The sequence below is a fragment of the Bombus terrestris genome, chromosome 17 (genome assembly GCF_910591885.1).
Source record: "Bombus terrestris chromosome 17, iyBomTerr1.2, whole genome shotgun sequence".
NCBI classification, from domain to species: Eukaryota; Metazoa; Arthropoda; class Insecta; order Hymenoptera; family Apidae; genus Bombus; species Bombus terrestris.
The window spans coordinates 5,026,532-5,049,178 of NC_063285.1; the positions used below are offsets into that span (position 1 = coordinate 5,026,532).

General features: G+C 34.7%; 2 long non-coding RNA genes across 2 annotated transcripts; one reads left to right on the forward strand and one right to left on the reverse strand.

Annotated features, from left to right (window-relative positions):
* Window positions 1-1,628: 1,628 nt before the first annotated feature.
* On the reverse strand, window positions 1,629-10,306 carry LOC125386779. The gene is made up of 3 exons (XR_007227170.1): window positions 9,788-10,306; window positions 3,046-3,270; window positions 1,629-2,470 (listed from the first exon to the last, which is right to left on the reverse strand). It is a non-coding gene; the product is annotated as an uncharacterized LOC125386779 (long non-coding RNA).
* Window positions 10,307-19,440: 9,134 nt separating this feature from the next.
* On the forward strand, window positions 19,441-22,003 carry LOC125386792. The gene is made up of 2 exons (XR_007227185.1): window positions 19,441-20,158; window positions 21,426-22,003. It is a non-coding gene; the product is annotated as an uncharacterized LOC125386792 (long non-coding RNA).
* The last annotated feature ends 644 nt before the right edge of the window (window positions 22,004-22,647 follow it).

Here is a 22,647-nt window from a genome sequence, read left to right on the forward strand (position 1 = left end):
TGTATGTGTGCATATATTGTTTATCGTAATGAGGCTTGTAATTTAGTACAACATTTGCTTAGATAAGTACACGTTTAATATTTTAGATACAAGCAAACAGTAAATAGTGACTATTACAAACAGCAGTGTTAGATTGTTGGCGTTATTCTTACAAGAATATTGATATTGAGACATTGTGAAAGTCTAAACCACACATATTTTTCATACCAGAAACACAATTTTTTGGCCCGCTCGAACCTTACAATTGTTATTTTTGGATGTTTTGTTGGGTAGTATATCAGTAACACTGCAAAATATAATAGAAATATTTCACAATGCAAGTAATAAATTCGACAAACTCAAATGTATAAGGAATTATTTTCAATATAATCCCTATTCTATTGAAGTCAGACATAAAAGTTATATGCCTTGACAACACAAATTCTACAGAGCGTTTTACCTTTTCGCCTACAAAGAAACTATTACAACAAAGTATGTCTTCCTCCTAATTTTTTGTAAATAATTCTTATTCTTCTCTTATTATTTGAAACAATAAAAATGAAGTGAACAGAGTTGGAGGAATACCTTGTATACTACTTGCATCAGCTACAATATCTACATAAATTTTAAAACATTTATTCTATTTAATATTTTTTAAATTTAAGTGACACAATCTTAAACTTAATAATTGTCAATTGTATGAATTTAAAAGTTGTGTTCATGTGTTACAAAGTCTAAAAAACACAAAGAGTAACATGCAGTTTTGTAACAAAATTTTACTTGAAATTTTTTACGCAAACATTCTATGAAGATAAAAAGAACAGTACATATTTTCCTAAGACCTCTGTTATATGATTTTTTGCTGTCATATCCCAATTGGTTATAAGTTTCAAACATAATAATGATGAATGCATATAATTCTGTTCATATTCAATTGTCAGTAGTCGTTGAAATCCATGATTGTTTTCCAGATTGGGGTTAGGTTATATAAACTTTTATATGAATAATCTAATATAAAAAAAGAATATTTATATGTATCTAATGTTGATATTGACAAGATTTTATGTAATTATTCTATTATACGTATACAATTAGCGATATTTAATTTTATTACTAAATGTATACACATATTCGTATTTACGAGTTATATTTCTTTAAATATTTATACGCAATTATTCTTCAACCTATTTGTTATTAGAAGTAAAAATACTACTCTTATTTATGTAAAAATATCTCTAGAATCTTCAGGCGACTCTTATCTTTTTAAATGGGACTAAATGTAACATTTAAACATGACAAATTATGTATGAATTTTTTTCTAAAGCTCAAAAATTGCCTTTATTATAACGTATAGTCTAACCTATATTCTAATATTCTACATTTCTGATATTTTATTGTATTCTAATATTCTAACGTATTCTAATATTTTATAACTCTGGTATTTTCATATATTCTAATATTCTATAATTCTGGTATTTTAATATATTCTAATATTTATATAAAAGCATTGTTCTTTATTACTTAACGTACATAATATACGTCACCGTGATTCTTCAGGACTAACGTTACTCTATTAAACCAGTTGCACTACCAGCCAAATCTGCATTAACGGATTCTGCTATTAGCTTTTGTGAACAGAAAGGCTGCAGATTTGATATGGGATCAGTTTTATTCGGTTATGTTACCAGCTTTTCCATTAGGCAATTTTTTCGTTTTTCCCTTTAGGTAACTACTTCCTTTCTTCGTAATTTGGAAGAATGTACAATAGACCTAAGGACCTTTTAAGTACCAGTAATAAACTGAAAATACTTGTACGGTTAAAGCTTCCTGCCAACTAATAAGACTCGGTTTATGGTGGGGCCTTAGGTTTATTGAGTGTTTCTCTAACGGTGCTTGGGCCTTGACGGTCAGACAATGAAGGACGTCGCGCGGACCTTTTCACGCGACGTTACAATATTATTGGAAACACTCGAGAAATGGTGGTTGGTATTAAACAATATACCCTGTATATCTTATAGGAGTATTGAAATATACATACATACATATTTTATATATATGTAACTTATTGTATCTTAAGCATATATATATATATATGTAGGAAAATGGTATAGTGCTAGTAGATTTGGTAACGTTATGATTGTTACAATATCGTTTGATGCTCCGGCAATCTATGTTTGCGCAATCACTGTTCGTTACTCACTAACTTCGTTACAACGATTCTTTTTAAAATATGGTGACAACAGTCTATGACAACGCTGATAACACTCTATGACAATTTCTTTTTTAAGAGTTTCATATATAGGAAAACAACTACTACTCCAAATACCTTCCATTAAGAACAACTTCTTCTGCTTTGCTAAATTTATCAACTCTGTTGTTTGCTTCAAATTCATAGTTAAAGGTTTTTCACATAAAACATGTTTCCCATGATTTAACATTAATTTTGCAATGTCAAAGTGTTGAGGATGTAACGTTCCAATATATACGACATCTGTAAATGTAAAAAAATACAAAACAATAGATTACAACAATTTTGTGTTATTTCACAAAAACTGGCTATCGTATTTAGCTTTCGGTATTTCGGAGATGCGTATCTGTAGAGTAATTGCGCATGCGAAGTTAGAGAGTGTCGAAGTGATGAAAAAACGTGTGGTAAATGAATTGCGTGTATGATTTCCTTGCCGAGTGGCGAGTATGTACAGTGTACAATGTACAGGGTGTATGAAAAGTATGTGTAAAAACCACCGTAGCGTGATTCTAAACATCTGGATCGGTGGAGATTTGTAATAAAATGTGCAAAATTGATCTGGAGCATGATTTTCAAGGCCAAATTTGTTTTTTATTGTAACGTATTCCACTCATTATGAGGATAAGAGGTCCCAAAGGAACCATGGTATGGGTCGCACTCAAGCGAGGAACTGAACGTGCGTTCTCTTGCTCTTGCGTGCTCTTGCGTTTCCAGAGGCAAGGAGAGTAAGGCGGATTTGTTAGATTCAATGACGTTCAAAAACGTTTATAAAAAGATTATTTCTATATTAATTCAGCTTAAAAAAACACGAAACATACCAATATTCTTGTCTTTCGCTAGCTCTACATAATTGTAGAGCTAGCTCTACATAATTGTAATAACGCCTTTTTAATTTTATGTAAGCTAGAAAAGTTCTGTGCCCTTGATAGTTCACGTGCCGCTACTGCAAGAACTACATGTTCGGATTCTGGTAATGTTCGTAAGCATGTTACAAAACCATGTGATATTTTTTCAGCACCTGCTATACCCCAATGAATGGACATCTGTAATAATGTAATTTTAAAAGAAGCTAATTATTTACTAAATAATATAATGGTAAACAATTATAAATTAATTTAAAGTTATAAATAGTAACATTGTTATTCTCTTATATACTAGAATTGATTGAGAAAATCAGTACATGTTTTCAATTGGTATTTCTTATTAATGTATATATATGTCGAGCTCTCATCGGGGTTAGGGGCGTGTAACGAATCTTCATTTGGATTAGTCATTGTTGTTATACAATAGAGATGATATTTACTGGTACAAATATGATTATTACAGAATTTAACAAGTAACCATGGTGATTAGATACTCGAGATGCTAATGACAATGATCAACGGGATGGCAAATGCGCTTTCTTCCAAAGTCTAAGTCGAACTCCAACTTACTTGTCCACAATTCAAGTGTAACTCAACTTACTTGTCCACAGTACAAGTAGAACTCTAACTAACTCTTGTTGAAGCGTAGAGAGTATATCTTCAACAATAAAAGATACAAAAATATTCGCTAGGACGTGTGTAACTCGCTGATGTTGGACCAACGCACATAATTGAGACTGATGAAACTCTTCTCTCCTTACGACCGCGTTCGTTTACATTATATTGGTCGAGGGGGTACCGATAAAATTCCAATCGCCTTTGTTAGACGGTTCCACGTAACAGCGACATTGTTTCTGCTCGGAGTTTGATTATTAATGCAATATGTGTGTGTCCTACGATAATGATACTCCGAGGCAAAACTACTCGTGGCTTGATTTGTCCTCGAGCACGTGTGCCGCTACAACTATATTTTTAAGGAGAGCTATACAGCAACTCCATACCTCTGTTAGGTAAAAACGTCCATCCCGTGACCGTGGCTACGTTTAGTAACCAGTTGTGTCACTTCGAGCTCAAGCCTACTGTCATAAATCTCGAGCAAACATAATCGGATTAAATTATAGACAACTACTTCTGAGCTTTATTATTTATTATTATTTTACCGGGGTTGTCTGTCCTCAAAGCAGAGGAAGAAGGAGGAGGGGTTTTTAGTGGGTATGGCAACAACATCCGCCCGAGTCCCACATAACCCAGTGATGCGGGTCACTGGGCATGCGTAACAGCATTTTCCCCTCCTCACGCAAAAAAAAAACACACATTACATATCTTACATTTTGTTTATGTCATGGTATCAGGTAATATATATTAACTATAAACAAAGGCTAGGCCAGCTTGAGTATTTCAATGAGTATACCTATTATATATCCTGCATATTGCAGTCCTGTGTACAACTGCATAGTGAAAAAAATTATCATTAATGACCTGCGTTAAGTTTGACTTAATCTTTAAATCCAACTGTCACACCGTAAAACGGCTGACTATGATTTTGGATAATAAATAATAATATAATTACAATTCATATTAGCCTTTTACATCGTATTGCTATTATTAAAAATTGCAAACATCTCAACCATAATATCAAGGAATTTAATTGTTCGACTGTCAAAATTGTCGTCGAAATAGGTTTTTAGAAAAATCTCTTGCAGTCTCACATATGCAGTTGTAAACGATTATTTAGTTTTGTAAAATTTAACACCAAGGTAAACAGATCAATGACTGATGGATGTAAACAGATCGTCAAGCGGCTATGCTAGTGAGCTTCACAAATACACACATATGGGCTGAATTGACTGTAGTGGTATCGACTGTTTTTTGCAAATATCTCGATAATGAAGAACCCGCGAGTAACATACAACGGCAAAAGTAATTCAAAATGACTGTAAGATAAACAAACAGAAGAAAGCCCCAATAAATGCAACCATATTACATTTACACTACGAAAACAGAAACCACCAAATATCCAATTGGATGGCACGCACATAAGACAAACAAAGCAAGAAGTTAAATATCTAGGACTCCAGTTAGACACACAACTTACATGGAAGTAGCATACTAAATCAATTATAGACAAAATATGAATAAAAGAAAGACAGATGTACTGGATAACTAGTCGAAAGTCTAAGCTCAGCATGGAAAATAGACTAAAAATTTACAAAACGATAATAAAACTAATTTGAACGTACGGAATACCACTATGGGAGACAGCAGCAATGAGTCACATAAATAAACTCGAGTCGCTACAATCGAAGATACTCAGAGCAATAGTCAACGGCCCCATGGTATGTCAGAATCAAGGATTTACGGAGAGACCTAAAAATACCAACGATCAAAGAAAAAATCGGCAGATACGCAAAAAATTATAAGAAAAGAATGACAACACATACAAATCAGCTGAAACGAGCAGAAATCTCATAAAAAGAAGACTAAAGAGAAAACACCCCCCTGATCTCACTAAAGAAATAAAATAGACAAACTAGAAGATGGTATTCCGTTAGGGCTGGCCATTCACATGTTAGTTAGCAATAAAGATAGAAAAATTGACCGAATGTCCAGCTGGACAAATTGTAAAGTACAAATTAAATAAAAAAAAAAAAAAAAAATGGAAATTTACAACGTGACTTCAGTCCCCTTCATGCGTGGATTCGATTTCTGGAATGCATCATTCATATATCTCGCAGAATGAGAACTGAAAAATGGTAAATAAAACAAAAAGACGACAAAAAATAGCTTCTTCATTGAAAAAAAAATAAATATAACAGTTATTCCTAAACCTGCAGGTAGCGAGAATTCAAATGACGAGAACGCAGCTCGTCGAGCATTTCAACAAACACAAATATTGGCAAACACAACAGGTGTAAACATCAACCTACCCTAGAATTTACGAACGATTGTAATAACAATATCTTGCCAATTTGCTATAGATTTAAAGAAATTTAAATCACATTGTTTTCACAATGCAAAATTATTTAAAAAGGCATCCTCGTGGTATCCAATGCCACAAACCATACACAAAATTTTAATACGTAGCAAGCAGATTTTCAACAATGCATTTTAATCTCAAGGCCACTTAGCAGAAGACGCAGCGGAATCTAAAAACAAATTTTACAAATATGATAGACAATTTTCACGCTTGCAAAAATAGTTGTAAGAACAATTTACAGCATACATATATTTAATAGAGCTACGGAAACATCAGATCCATATATCTCATGCATTAGCCTTAAAAACAGAGTTCATAAGCAATAACTAAAGAATTTAAGTAAATCAAAAGTACCGTCATTATTACGTACCCCATACATCCAATCAGAACCATTAACCATCAACATGTAACATAAATCCAGAACAAGCAATGGACGAAGAAGACCAGTCTGCTGATAATGAAGAATGCGAAGAAAATTTGCCAATATTTAGACATTTAGACAATTCAGAACTAAACTCGGGCGAACTATTATTATAACTGTGACCATATTTTTAATTTTACTTTTACTATTTTCTTCGGTATATCTTTTATTATTTTTCCCAGTATTTTATTACAAATAGATAGATTAGATTAATGAACAGAATCTGTTTGATTTCTGCGAAGATCCGCTGCACGAGGTTTTCTTATATTTCTATTGACAGTCCGCTAACATAACCGAATAAAACTGATCCCATATCAAATCTGCAGCCTTTCTGTTCACAAAAGCTAATAGCAGAATCCGTTAATGCAGATTTGGCTGGTAGTGCAACTGGTTTAATAGAGTAACGTTAGTCCTGAAGAATCACGGTGACGTATATTATGTACGTTAAGTAATAAAGAACAATGCTTTTATATAAATATTAGAATATATTAAAATACCAGAATTATAGAATATTAGAATATATGAAAATACCAGAGTTATAAAATATTAGAATACGTTAGAATATTAGAATACAATAAAATATCAGAAATGTAGAATATTAGAATATAGGTTAGACTATACGTTATAATAAAGGCAATTTTTGAGCTTTAGAAAAAAATTCATACATAATTTGTCATGTTTAAATGTTACATTTAGTCCCATTTAAAAAGATAAGAGTCGCCTGAAGATTCTAGAGATATTTTTACATAAATAAGAGTAGTATTTTTACTTCTAATAACAAATAGGTTGAAGAATAATTGCGTATAAATATTTAAAGAAATATAACTCGTAAATACGAATATGTGTATACATTTAGTAATAAAATTAAATATCGCTAATTGTATACGTATAATAGAATAATTACATAAAATCTTGTCAATATCAACATTAGATACATATAAATATTCTTTTTTTATATTAGATTATTCATATAAAAGTTTATATAACCTAACCCCAATCTGGAAAACAATCATGGATTTCAACGACTACTGACAATTGAATATGAACAGAATTATATGCATTCATCATTATTATGTTTGAAACTTATAACCAATTGGGATATGACAGCAAAAAATCATATAACAGAGGTCTTAGGAAAATATGTACTGTTCTTTTTATCTTCATAGAATGTTTGCGTAAAAAATTTCAAGTAAAATTTTGTTACAAAACTGCATGTTACTCTTTGTGTTTTTTAGACTTTGTAACACATGAACACAACTTTTAAATTCATACAATTGACAATTATTAAGTTTAAGATTGTGTCACTTAAATTTAAAAAATATTAAATAGGATAAATGTTTTAAAATTTATGTAGATATTGTAGCTGATGCAAGTAGTATACAAGGTATTCCTCCAACTCTGTTCACTTCATTTTTATTGTTTCAAATAATAAGAGAAGAATAAGAATTATTTACAAAAAATTAGGAGGAAGACATACTTTGTTGTAATAGTTTCTTTGTAGGCGAAAAGGTAAAACGCTCTGTAGAATTTGTGTTGTCAAGGCATATAACTTTTATGTCTGACTTCAATAGAATAGGGATTATATTGAAAATAATTCCTTATACATTTGAGTTTGTCGAATTTATTACTTGCATTGTGAAATATTTCTATTATATTTTGCAGTGTTACTGATATACTACCCAACAAAACATCCAAAAATAACAATTGTAAGGTTCGAGCGGGCCAAAAAATTGTGTTTCTGGTATGAAAAATATGTGTGGTTTAGACTTTCACAATGTCTCAATATCAATATTCTTGTAAGAATAACGCCAACAATCTAACACTGCTGTTTGTAATAGTCACTATTTACTGTTTGCTTGTATCTAAAATATTAAACGTGTACTTATCTAAGCAAATGTTGTACTAAATTACAAGCCTCATTACGATAAACAATATATGCACACATACACATCTAAAAAATACTAATAAAATTAATCATTCTGTAAAGAAAGATAGAAGGAATTTTAGTAACACTGAATTTTACAATTAATCTAATGAAGTACTTTTATGTTCATTATTCAACATTTTATGAAATTGGAATATAAGACACTTCACTAAAAAATGAAACTGACATGAAGGTCTTAAAAGGTCTTGAAAGGTCTCTGAAGATCTTTTGTATATGATATCACCATATATATATATATATATATATATAAAAGAAAATACATCGTCATCATATTAGATCTGTTTTAGAATCTAAATATATTTTATAACTTACTGTTTTCTGTTATTTAAAGTAATAAGAGATATTTCAGATAGACAAAGTTGGTATACATCTTTTATAATATCCTTTTGTAAGTTAGATTTAGGATACTCAGTAATTTGTTAAAGTATTTGAAGACGACCTCTAAATCTTTATTATACATGAAAATTGTAAAATAATATCATTCTTAATAGTTCGCTTAATAATGTTAAAACAGTCTGATAGAAATCATTTGTCGCTATGTCTATTTAATGAGGCTTATCATTTTTTTTTAGGCCATAAATCTCTTAAATATACTATAAATATTTACACATATTAATAAGTCTCTAAGTAGTAACCAGTCATACGAGGTTCTAAACATGGTTTCTTCTAAGTTACATGTACCATTTTATAATCATATAGGAGATATACATTATATTGTATACCTAAACAAATATTTTTTGAGTCGTTTGCTTAAATAAGAGAGAATTTATTTTAGTATAACCAAAGAAAAAAATCTAAATATTTTCAAAATGTATATGACTGACTGTTTTCATAATTACTATTACTAATATTTATTACTAGTAATAGTAGTTAGCAATACTAATATTACCAACTACTACTACTAATACTTTGTGGTCGTAGGCTTTTTGCAATAATAGCAGCGACACGGTAAAGTCCTAAGTTTCTATGTTATTCATTTCTGGTGGTTTTAGACAAGTCCACAGTAATTTTGTAAATAGGTAGATGTAAAATGACAAATGATAATATTAATTAAAATCGTTTTACATATTGTTTTTGGAATATACAGTAAAAAATTCAAATAATTGGAAATTTGCTGTACATATAAATATATATATATATATATATATATAGATACATATCTTTTCTTTCTTTTTTTTCTTTTTTTCTCTTTTTTTTTTATTTAATTTGTACTTTACAATTTGTCCAGCTGGATATTTGGTAAATTTTTCTAACCTAACATACATACATATGTATGCAATATCTGTATAGATGTATATTTCAATATTAGAATATGAATGATTTCTTATATGTATAAAATTAAATTATAACTTACAATGTTTATAAAAGGTGACCTTCACGGATATTTAAATTGTCTGTTTTAGAACTTTAAGCGCTACATATGTACATAGAACACGAACGTGAAAACCACTAACTTTCAAATAATCTTTTTATGAGATATGGACGTCACAGCAGAAAGGAAGTTTCATACTATCACAATTATATAATAGAGGTTTATTTAATGGATGGAGTGTTTAAAGTGTTCAATTTGTTAATAGTAATTTTGATGGAAGTGCAGAAATGCTACCTACCTTTCCATTTCGATGATTCTTAGACATGTTCTAAAATTCAAAATTTCGAACAACTGTGAGACTGCAATAAATGTCTATTATAACGATAGATATACAAAGAGTTAGAGTACGCGAGTCATATAGTCTTAAATTATCGTGTAAGTGGATGCGACATAGGAGTAGAAAGAACGCTGCATAAAAGTGTCTTCTGTCCTTGTCTAATCAGGCATGACACTGACAATGTTTGTGTTGGCTATACACTTATATGTTTGCTATACGAATGACCATGCGTTATTAGACAAGGACACAAGAGGCCTTTATGCAGCGTTCTCTTTCGCTTTCGCTTTCGCTTTCTCAGCTCGCTCTCGCACTCTATCCTTATATCTCTATGATTATAATTTACAGCTAAATTAAAAGTGAATATGATCTATATTTCCGATTTGGTTTAGATTTTTCAATGCCGTTGCCAGAGGGTTGGGTTGCATGAAATAATAACGAATCAATTATTAGAATAGTAGGCGAATGATTAATTAGATGACATTATTCTATGAAAATAATATTTTTTATTATTTCACGTAGTGATTCGAGAAGCTAACTCAAACTCAATACATAGATAATATTCATTTTTGATTGAATTACGACAGATATTTCTTACAGCCTCGAGTATGTTGGTTGTGCACGGTATTTTAAGTTCGCTTGATCCCCGTTGATAACAATGGTTAAGATTACTCTATTTACATATTACAGTATAATAAGTATACTGCAGCAACCTGCATTTGGTATGGCAATGCTCGAGTGCCATGCTATGAAACTTCAACTCGTTTATATTTATATTATTTAAAATCTCGTCAACTTTATATTTATTTGTATTAAATTGCAATACATTGTAACAGAAAGTCCTTATAACAGTACATTATAACAGAAAGCTTGTATCTGTACTGATACAAATTACAGTAAATGTATTAATAGCGTGCGCGTTAATGGAATTATGCGGGATGTTCGGCCACAGGTGTAAAAATATTTAAGGGGTGATTCCTGAAACTAAAATAAAGCCAAAATCAAGGATAAAAAAAATTGCGTTTCGGGCTCTGTTTTTTTAGTTATTCGCAACTAAATATTAGTTTCTTTCTGAATGGACTCTCCACTACTATCTTGTTATATAACATGTTTAGATTTTAGAAATTTGGTAGGAGGGTAAAACAGTTCTGGAAGGGCAGGATCATTTCAACAGCCAAACATAAAGTACAAACATAAAGTTTAATTTAGTAGAGGTTTAGGTTATTCTACTGTAGATATTTTTGAGCCTTTCCGTTTTTAGTTTTTTAAACGTTTTGATTTCTTTTACTTTTAAATATTATTTGTCATTCATTTACGATTTTTCTTACAAAGCGTCGCGCAAGATGGTTTACATCGTCAAATGTCATAATATTCTTTTCTACGATTTGTGCTAGGCAAGCCTATGTGTCGTTCGATTTGAGGATCCCTGTGCGTCTCGCTGTTTAGGCTGACCTACTTTTGTTCAGTTAAGGAGGTTTGCTCGGACACAGAGACATTTCGGCTAAGTTTTAATTGACAATAACTAAAAAACAAAGCTGAAAACGCAATCTTTTTATTCTTGATTTGCATCTTATTTTAGCTTGAAGAATCGCTTAAATTTTTCAATTTTTCTACAGCTGTAGAGTATCGCCCTGTATATGTGTATATATATATATATATGCCCACAGAACCCTGAGAAACAAATAGCGTGGAAGAAATCTGAACACATTTACCATTTATAGAAGACTAAAGAGAAAACACCCCACTGACCTCGCTAAAGAAACAAAATAGTCAAACTCGAAGATAGTATCCCACTGGGGGTAGCCATCCACATATTATTTAGCAATTAAGTTAGAAAAATTTACCAAATTTCCAGCCGGACAAATGCTAAGTACAAATTAAATAATAATAATAATAATAATAAAACTTACCATTGGGGAGCTGAAGGTACTTGTTTAGTTTAGAAATTTAGCTGTGTCTGGCAATAAAAACGAACTGATCGCACGCTCGATGGCCGCTGACCATTGATATTGAGCCGATCGGAGGATGCTCGATCTTCGATTCCATCAGCGATTAGCACGAGCTGTAATTGGAAAATAATATCATTTAGGATTCAATAAAATCGTCGAAAGTATTAGTAGAGTACATTGGTTGACAGAAAGTAAGACAGAAATATTTTGGCAATTGTTTGAAATGCTCAAAGTTTTCGCCGACTAGTGGTAAAATCGAAGGATATTTGCGTAGTTGAGAAAAGGTAACGTACCTTTTCAAACGGTTATGCCCATGCCAGTCGACAAAGACATAAAAGGTTGGTGATTACCAATATGAGTTTTCATGACGAAATATTTTAGAACTTAAAGTAGACCCAGACGAGTAATTAGCAATCGAGGCTTTTGTTTTCTCGACTGGGCCATTCAAAGAATTCCTAACTAATAATGCGGTCGAACATGTTACATTCGGTACTCCACAGGCAAATGGAACACCGATGCTGGCAAAATTGTCGGAAACACCCGGGAAATGGCAGTCTTGAGTCTAGAGTCCAGTCGAATTCGCCTAGAACAATACAGTTTGCAGGTCAACGGGAGAAAGTCTTTCGCAATTGTTGTTTGAAATAAATCAGCTCGGCTTCATTAAGCGACAGGAATAAGTGACAAGCCTGAGCAAGAAAATGAACGCGTCTACGACAGAAAACCTAAAAATGCGACAGGGTATCAAAATCGACGATACGTGATGATCGGATACGTGATTCGGACGTCGCACCGGGAGTAGATAAGGAACTGGTACCGAAATTTGAAAGCCCCTACGTTATTAAAAAGATTTTAGAGAAAAATAGATATGTTGTTACAGATATAGGTGGGTTTTAATTAACACGTATGCCCTTTACAGGAATAGTAAGAGTCGATCAGATGAAATTTTGCATTTCAGAGGATAATTAACAATTAATAATTCGATTATTTATAAAGCACACCTTCTGTCATTTTACTTTTGTATTTGCGTGATTACCTCGAAAATGAAGATAAATTCGCCGGTGATATTTTCGATATGTGTGCATACCCATGCGATATACATAGGTTAAGAATATATTTTTGTAATATTTATCGGAAATCCGTGTCTACGTATGCATCGCATTATTTTAGATTTATTGTTACATCAGTTTTGGTTTGATTTTGCCGTCGGAATATCTTGCATTTCATTTGACTACATCGTACTGACAAGCTCTGTTTGGATTCGTTCTGTAGTTGGTATTTCTTTCGTTTATGCTAATGAGAAGTCGTAAATTCGTGACTATTATTAAGGTCGTCACTATTGTCAGGAATGGCTGTAGACGGTTATTTTACGACTTTCTCAATTGGCCTCTTTGGAAACTTAGAGACAGTTCAGACCATCACGAGCTCTGAAACAGTTAAGCATCCCTAAATATGCCCTGACCGTTTTTCCATCGTATTGTGTGCTAAACGCTTCAGTTGAAATCCAGGCATCTTTGTAAAGTTTTAACCCTTCTCCTTACACTTTGTACTCATCTTAACAATAAAGGTTATCTTTATATATGTATTTAGGATATGTCTATATATTGTAGTATCTTTAATTTTGCGCCACCTTCGAAAAGGTTGCGGTATATATAATATGCTGTTTAGTAAGTGAATGAGTAATCCTAACTATTGCCATACGTGCGTATAAATAAAATATAAATATGGTTGAAATTATTTAATCCTTGTAACATTCCTTATTTGTATAAATACAAAGAAAATTATTTGTCACTTTGCAATGCATTTCAAAATTGATAATATTTCTCTGGAAAAGATTTTTCATCTTATTCTACATTTTTTAGTGTAGCAACCAATAATACAGGGTGAACGTAAAATGGTTTTCATTGTTATTGATAAGGCGGTAATTTCTTTCTATCTATTTATTACTGTTGTTTCGTTTCTTTATACTTATTAATGAATAAACAATTGTGTGGGCTATCCAGTGCTGTATGCGAATAAGGAGTAAACCAGCTATACTGCGCCAGCAGTATTATACTTTGAACAGTGACAGAGAAGGATATTTCTATAACTTAATAGTGCGTCAGACATCACGTCGCGGCGAACAGATTTCCGTCGAAAATGAATAATTCGCAGAAGATCGTATCCTGTGACGATTTATGCCGACTAAAGAATATACAATGACCAATTAGATTTATATGTCGGGTTATCGTTAGAAATTTTAGGCGTGAAATAATTAATAAGTATAGCAAAAGCTATTGACAATGTTTCTGGGCTCAATAACGAATCCACGGTCAACGGGTAAACTCTTTGTACAATGGAATACATTTTGTAGCACGCAGACACGTTAACTCAGACGCTGGGTTACTTTCAGACTGACAGCCAAGACGATGACAGTAAACTCTCCAAGGTGATTGCAAAATAAAAGACAGATACAGTCACATATGTCAAATACATATCGATCGGGAATATCAACAAATTCCCAAGCGCCGTAACTAGGCAGTCCCGCGTAAACCAGCATTGCTCCTGATCGAGACTTGATTGCTTATACAGCGTGTCCCTCAACATCGGTACCTCCTCTGTAAGACATTTCGTTCATCCCGTGACCGTGGCTACGTTCGGCGACCAGTTACGTCACCTCGAGCCCAAGTATTGGGGATCTTCCTAAAGAAAGGCCCGATGTCCCTACATCTCCGACATATATAAAGATTGACGTTACTGTCGTTGAAATATTTGGGATAATTTTGTATCTGTCTGTTTCCCCTTGCCTATTGAGAAAGGCACTGCTATAACCGCGTGACAGGACAAAAGTTTGAACAGGAGGAACGAAAGTGACGTCATAAAAGATAGTTGATTGTTGATGAGATCTCAATGGTATCTTACGAGAATTTGCGAATAATTCATTTAAGACTGCAAGAATTCAAGATATATAAAAAAATATTTGGTGACAGAAATGTATTTCTCTTCGATGACATCTCTTTCATGCAATTATTCCCAGCAAAAGAACATTGTTGTATTGTATAAAAACAGTGGTGTGCTGTAAAGATTAATTTATAGTACCAAGTTTCATTCTGCGAACTCATCATTAATATGAGGTAAAAGGATGATACAGAGTTTATCGACCTATTAGATAATTTACAGTTTGGCGAAATAACAACTTCTGAGTTTGAAATACTATGAGTGCGAAGGAGTGATATATAGCAGTAAGAATATTCCAGATAGTAAGATTCGTAGACGAATATAACACAAAAATGATTGATGAATTAGCGAAATTACGTCGTGTGTACGTTATTCATTGAGTAGGCGAGAGTCGGGAAGCAGCTACATGCGAGAAAAAAACTTCCGAAAATATTATTCATGCAGATGTAAATAATCATGGATAACTGTTGCATGCAATAACATTAGCCGAGGGATCACGAGTTATGTTGCGACGAAACATACCAATTTCCGTTGGTTCGATAAACGACGCAATGGGAATGGCAAAGAAATTTATTTGTCAGTACTTCGAAGAGGTCAGCTGAAAGTGAGAGAATTGGAAGCAGATTCAAATATGCTGACGGCTACATTCCCATATCTCCAGTAATAGCAATGTTTCAACTGACGAAACGTTTCGGAGATGTTGAATAAAGAATGTCATCGCTTGTGCTAAGCTGGACAGTAGCGGTACACAGATTACAAATGGCTATAATAGATAGGACCGTAATTGATCTTGGCAAAGAGAATTTTGCAAAAATGCAAATCTATGGCGCTTCTAGTCGTGTGGAAAGTTTAGGCAGCTTGAACATATCTGAATCTGAATAGCATCGAATGAAATTTTTATCAAACCATGTGACGAAAGAGCACTTGCCGACCAGTTTCCATGGAGAAACACTCAGACACAAAGAAATGAAATTGGCGAATAATAACATATCATTCGCAATAACAATAGTTAAGAATGGAAAAGTAGGAAATTTGCAAGCTATCTCTACAAGACGTATAAGATTACGTCACAATAGCTTAATTCAATCCAAAGTAATCAATAAACCTTTAGAATTCTATCTTGCTTTTGGCATCAAATGTAAACAAATGGTTATTTATAACAGTGTCCTCTGCGGGAACCAATGCGGCTTCGCAAATCGTGCCCAAAGACGAGCAGGTTATTATCCGCTAACTGTGAGGGGGCGATTGCGAAAACCGGTAGGCGTTTACAGCTACTGAAGATACCGTAACCCGTTGCGATTCTTTCAACCGCAGCAGGGTCGAAGGTTACAACAGCGAATAGTTGTTTGTAGATATTTGCTATTATTAATTATTATATCAGGAAATCAGAATTTATATTTCAAACGAATATATATTTCAAATCGAATTTATATTTTCAAAATAACGCCCTTGTAAGTTGGTAATAAGTTGAACGCCCTTCGCCGACAAGAGGTCGGATTGATAGCTCGTCTACGCACTACCTCAAATTGTCTTGCAGCCGCCTCATTCTCGCTTTTGGTTCGTTTCTTAGAACTCGCGACAGAATTTGTTTGTACAACTCTACAATTCGCGCGATGCTCGGTGCATCCTACAAAAACTTCATCGCAACCGTCCGTCTCGTTTCCACCCGACGCTATTGCGGTTATGTTTGTCGCAACCGATTCATCTAACGAAATTTTGTTCATTACGACGGTGTCCTTGAGACAAGCACTCGTGGGAACTACAACTGCCTGCTTGTGTTGCACGTTCTCGACACGAGATAGATCTACCTCACGCGCTCCCGTCTCTATGTATACTTTAAGGACCTCTGGAAACCCATCGGAATTCTCGTTTTTTATTCTACTAATGGAGATATCTCCCATCTTCATGTTTATCTCGACGGTATCCAGGAAGTCTGTACCTATCAACAACGAGTGTTGCATCGCAGTGTTCGGAACTACGTGTATCGTTATATGATACAATTCACCGTCTATAATAATATCCGTCGGAAATTTCCCGAGCGTAAAATTTCTTTTAGACCCGATACTGTGAAATTCAATAATGTCTCGACTTAATTTGGGCGCTCCGATTCTTACATACTGATTATACCGCATCAAGGTCAACTCGCTACCGGTGTCTACCAGCGCGCTCAGTTCGAAATTTCCGATCTTCACGTCTTTACCACGCTTCGTCGGTAACAATCGAAACACACTACCAACCTCTTTAATGGACTCGCTCAGATTGTCGCACCTCGATGCAATGTATCCGTATTATCTACACTTGAAACATTTAGGTCCCCTCGACTTGTTCGGACACTCTGCACACACGTGTTCTTCACCACCGCAATTATAACACCTTTTACACTTCGCTACATCTTCCGACTGCTTGGATCTTCCATTGTCCTTAGCTCTCACCGGTCTCATAGTTGACTCTGCTATACGGGATTTTTGTTCCTCATAGATGATAAGATTTTCTTTTAGCTCTTTTATTGATTTAGCCCCGTACAATATTGTTTTATTGATTTCTTTGTCTCTTATTCCATCTATGATGTACCTTATCTTTGCTGCTTCTTGCATATTCATTTGACTGGCTATACCAAGCATTCGGTACATGTACGCTGTACATCCTTCGTCGTCTCTTTCTCTTTTTTTTTTCTTGTTTCCTGCAGTTTGCGGTGTATTTGCCAAGTGTTAAATTTTTTCGAAAACTCTCTTATCAGACCTTCTTTTAACTCGCGCCAAGTTCTAGCATGGCACTCATAATTCACAAATATGTTTGCCGATCCGTTCATCAACTTTTTTGCATAAAGTACCTTTTGTTCTTTTCCACCTACATATGCTTGCAGTTTCTTCGGACGCCTCGAACCATTGATTAATATTTTCGTTGTTTTCGCCTGTAAAAACTTCTAAGGCGTCTTGGACATCCTGAAAACTTACTGTTGTATACCTACGTGCTTTCCAACGGAATTTGTCAGGTTTTTGATATACACCTCGCGCGTTCCTTTTGCTTTCTCGTTCGTCTTCTTCGTCGTCTTCAGTTTCGCTTTCGTCGCCGCTCTCTTCTTCCGACGACGTATTCTCTTCTTCCATCGCCGCTTGTAGTCTCACATGGAGTTTAGCTTTTCTTCCTCTCGTCTCTAGCCCCATACTAGCAAGACGTTCTCTTAATTCTTTTGTCCTAAGCTTCTCGAGATCTTCGTCTTCATCTCGATCACTCTTAGTTTTTGGTATTGCCCCTGAACCTTGCTTCTCCGTGGTCTTTTTACCGTTTGCTGGCTCTTTAGTACTTGGTTGTCCAGTACTATATGCTCGACTTAGCCTGGCAACCAACACTGTCCTTGCACCAGATATTGGTAGATTTAACTGTGCAAGCTTGTTTCTTAATTCTTCCAGCGTTGGATTTTCCTCACTTGAAAACTGTTCTTCTTCACAATTTGCCATTTTCAACTCTTTTCTTTTCAGCACGAGTAGTTCCGTAAAACGTGTCGTTCTCGGTCTGATTTCAATCCCGGACGAGCCCCCAAAATGTAGTATCGGAAAGGATAGGATTAGGATAATTTAGATTTGTAAAATTCTCCTAATGCTATTTATTTAAGATAAATAAAAATAACAGAGGTTTATTTTACAGAGAACGATAAATGTTCAACTTGAACTGAACGCAAAAATCTTATTCTACTCAAATCACTCTCGCAACTCTATAACTCTAACAACCCAATCTCACAACAACGCTAGCAACTCAGGCAACTCCGCTGACTCTTTCAACTATACAAATCTACTCCTCCGCATCTCGACTAACTCTGACCTCTCGATAAAACGATCTCACTTCTCGATCAATGTTATTTTGTCCTTTTCCTAATCCGGTCCTGTTTTCGTGCCGCAAGGTCTAGGTGACTTTAGTCAATAGGTTTTTCTCTTATGTAAACCAACAGCCGAAGGTTAGACGACAATGTTTTGGTTTGTTTCTAACCAGGTTTTTTCCTCACGATACTACAATACACATGTATATATATATATCCATATACAGGGTGGTTGGTAACTGGTGGTAAAAGCGGAAAGGGAGTGATTCTACGCGAAGAAAGAAGTCGAAAATATAGAATAAAAATTTTTCGTTTGAGGCTTTGTTTTCGAGAAAATCGACTTTGAAAGTGTTCATAGAAATTTAATTAGAAGAGCAGAAGTATGTGTTCGGCAGAATGGGCAACATTTTCAGCAATTTTTGTAGTAATAAACTTTATGATTACTTCATATTATTTCATTATGTATTCCTAATTTTCCGTTACGGAAGAAACAAACTTAAACTGCAATAACATCCATCGAGACAACGATCTACAGGGAGATCCGTTATAACGAGACGTGATAAAGTGCACGCGTACCGAGCGAACATTCAAAGTCGATTTTCTCGAAAACAATGCCTCAAACGAAAAATTGTTATTCTATATTTTCGACTTTTTTTTCGCGTAGAATCACCCCCTTTCCGCTTGTACCACCATCCTGCAGTTGCCAACCACCCTGTATATAATATATTGTCTATCGCATTACGAGAGTATGTGGTTATTGATAGTGGCTCTTAATATTTATTGCGTAACTGCAGAATCTGATGGACCGTAATTGCTCCGGAACATAATTGTGACTAACTTCTTAATGACTGACTGTTGTTGTAGGCGACAACTCCTATTTATAATAAAACTACCATGGGATAATTGCCTCGTGACGGTTTATTCCCACGAGAACGCGTAGTTTCGGCACGTAGTTATCTCTGCGGACGCTACAGTCTTCGCTTCTGCTGATTTCCTTCCCAAGTGTGTTACGGTTTCATCCACCTGCTGATACGATCTCCCAACGAGCGTTGCAGTTTTACGTTTTGCTGATAATGAGTCGAACTCTTCTCGGCACGTGGTTATCTCTGCTCGCGGTGATACTCGACCCTTTGGCGCGTCGCAGCTGCTTCCCCCTGCTGACTTTACCTGAGAACATCATCGTCCCTCAGCTCCCATTCGCTGCTTACTGCACTGTGTACTGTGGTGGGGAGAGCGCGCGCAAGGCAGAGCGCATCAGCGGACGTCTCAATGTTACGCCAACTCTGAACCGCGCAACACCTATCCCTACGTAGTCTTCGATACAACGAAGTATCTCTACGAAATTTCTTGAAGTGTTTAACGATTCGTAACGAGTATTTTACGTGAGTTTCTTTATTATTTTATTGAAAACGAAGCAATGTGGATTTTACTGATCGCGGTGTGCGCGTTTCGTGAATTCCGGTTATTTTTCTTATCGCTTTATTAATCCTATCTTATCCATGGTGGCATATTGTGAAATTTATTGATCGCAGCGCGCATTGTAATGTAAAGTGCAATCTTATGGGGATATACGTTGAAACCTGTTGCTTTTCCGCTCGAATAAGGGATATCCTGTCAACTAAGCACTCTTTTTACTCTGTTTCGATGCCGAATGCATCGCATGGATGTTTTGCACGAAGTGCGCACATATCTGTAAAATGCAATTTCTTGGAGAATTTCGTTGAAATCTTCTTGTCGCGTCTCGCGCTCAACACGAGCCGTAACTTGAGACAGAGTAAGAATTCGTCATAACTCGCGAATGATGCGAGACACTACTCTGGGGATAATAGAATTAGGCAAAGAACGTTTAGGGGAATAAAGACGCAAAACGTTCTGATATCTTCACTTTTTACAATATTAATCTACAACCAAAATTCAAATAATATGATGGGGGAAATCCGCGAACTGCCAACGTCCGAACACCGTATAATAATTACAAACGGGAATTATAGAAACCTGTCAATTACAACACGCTCAGATACTTTTACTATGTATTAATTTGCCAATCAAAATTAAAAAGATACTATCAGGAAAACTCGCGAACCGGCAACGCGTGGGCACCGATTATAATAATGAACGGAAACTGCAAACGCCTGTCAATTACAATGTAACGTATTAATCTAGAACTGAAGTTGAAACAATAAGTAACGATCGTGTAAAAAAACTGATCGCAGCTTACGGAACTTGCACATGTTACATGGAATAGGGAGATGGGAAAGCAACAAGTACGTGAAACTAATTGAATCTCGTGAAATACGCGTGCCATAAGCAATTAATTACGTAACATGCCACTTTGGATAAATAGGAGTAATAGAACAACGAGCCTGTGAAAGACCAACGAGAAGTCGCGAAATGTGCGCGCCGAGATCAATCAACTATAAAACATGCCACTTTGAGTTAGGGAGAAACGATAAGACAACGAATACGAAAACCCCAATTGAAACTCAGGAAGTGTGCGCGCTGCAATCAGTAAATTCCACAATATGTCACCATAAATAAATTGTAAGTAGTTCATAATCGCAATAGACAATGACGGATCGACAAACGGGCAAACTAAGGACAACGAATACACGAACGTGCAAATAATACGAAATTTTTCTATCTTTACAGAATGTGCATCAACCTTTGCAACAGAGAACAAGTACAAGCAAATTATGGTCTTTTGAATATGATAATTCCAAGACAACTGACACGCCATGTTGACCTACCTAGATATTATTGTTTGATACGAGTCGCACCTGCCTACCGCACCAACGACTATTCACTTTGTGGATTTTGCTACAGAAATTTACTTATGATGGAAGCGGACGTACGGATGTACGAAGAAGCAAATTATCATAGCATTTGCGGAGTCTCAGGCCGCGCACGTGTCCTTCGTTGCGACTCATGCGAAAAACGAATAGGACGGCTAATACCCGCAGACGAGTGTCGGCTGTGCGCCGAGCAGTTGCCTATACTGACTACAAATCAGATAAATTCGTTAGCTCAGGGGAAATTAGTACGCATTGATTATCATCCGTGATAACAATTTTTTTGCTGTCACATAATCGGAACTATGTACGGAACTGTTGCGATTCTTTCAACCGCACGCGGATCAAAGGTTACAGCAGCGAATGATCGTTTATAATATTTTCTTCTTATTATATTATTAATATTTTTGTTATTATAAATAAACTATATTATTAATATTCGTTCTTGTTATAATTATTTAATTCCACAAATTAACGTATATGGAAGCAAGAATGTATGTTTCAAACCAACTGATTACTTACGTCGGTGTTGTCTGCTGAAACCAACCTGGCTTCGCATATCATGCCCAAGGACGAGCAAGTGATTTCCTGCTAATAGTGAGAGGAGAAATGCGAAAACCCGTAAGTGTCGTCTGCTATTGATGGCACCGTAACTCGTTGTGATTCTTTCAACCGTAGCAGAGTCAAAGGTTACAAGAGCGAACGATTGTTTATGGATACAGAAATAATATAGCCTTTATAACTATATATAACAGCTACAACAAATAGTTTTTTGATATCCTATTTTATCTAAAAAATATTTTGTTATAAAACTGCAATCGCATTGTGAATAAAGCTACTTTAAAAATTGTTAAAACTTTATTTCTTTATTTTTTCGAGAGAAAGGGCCGTTTGCGATGAGTACAATATGTAATGGAAGTCCGCCACCTCCAGAGAGACAGCTTCCCTTTTGGAACTTTAGGGAAACTCCTTAATACTGTAATATAGATTCTACCGTAGCCGTAATTAAGCAATTGTAGTCATTCAATCGAAGTTTATTTATTAGAGATTTATGATAGTGGGCTTGGGCTCGAGGCGACAAC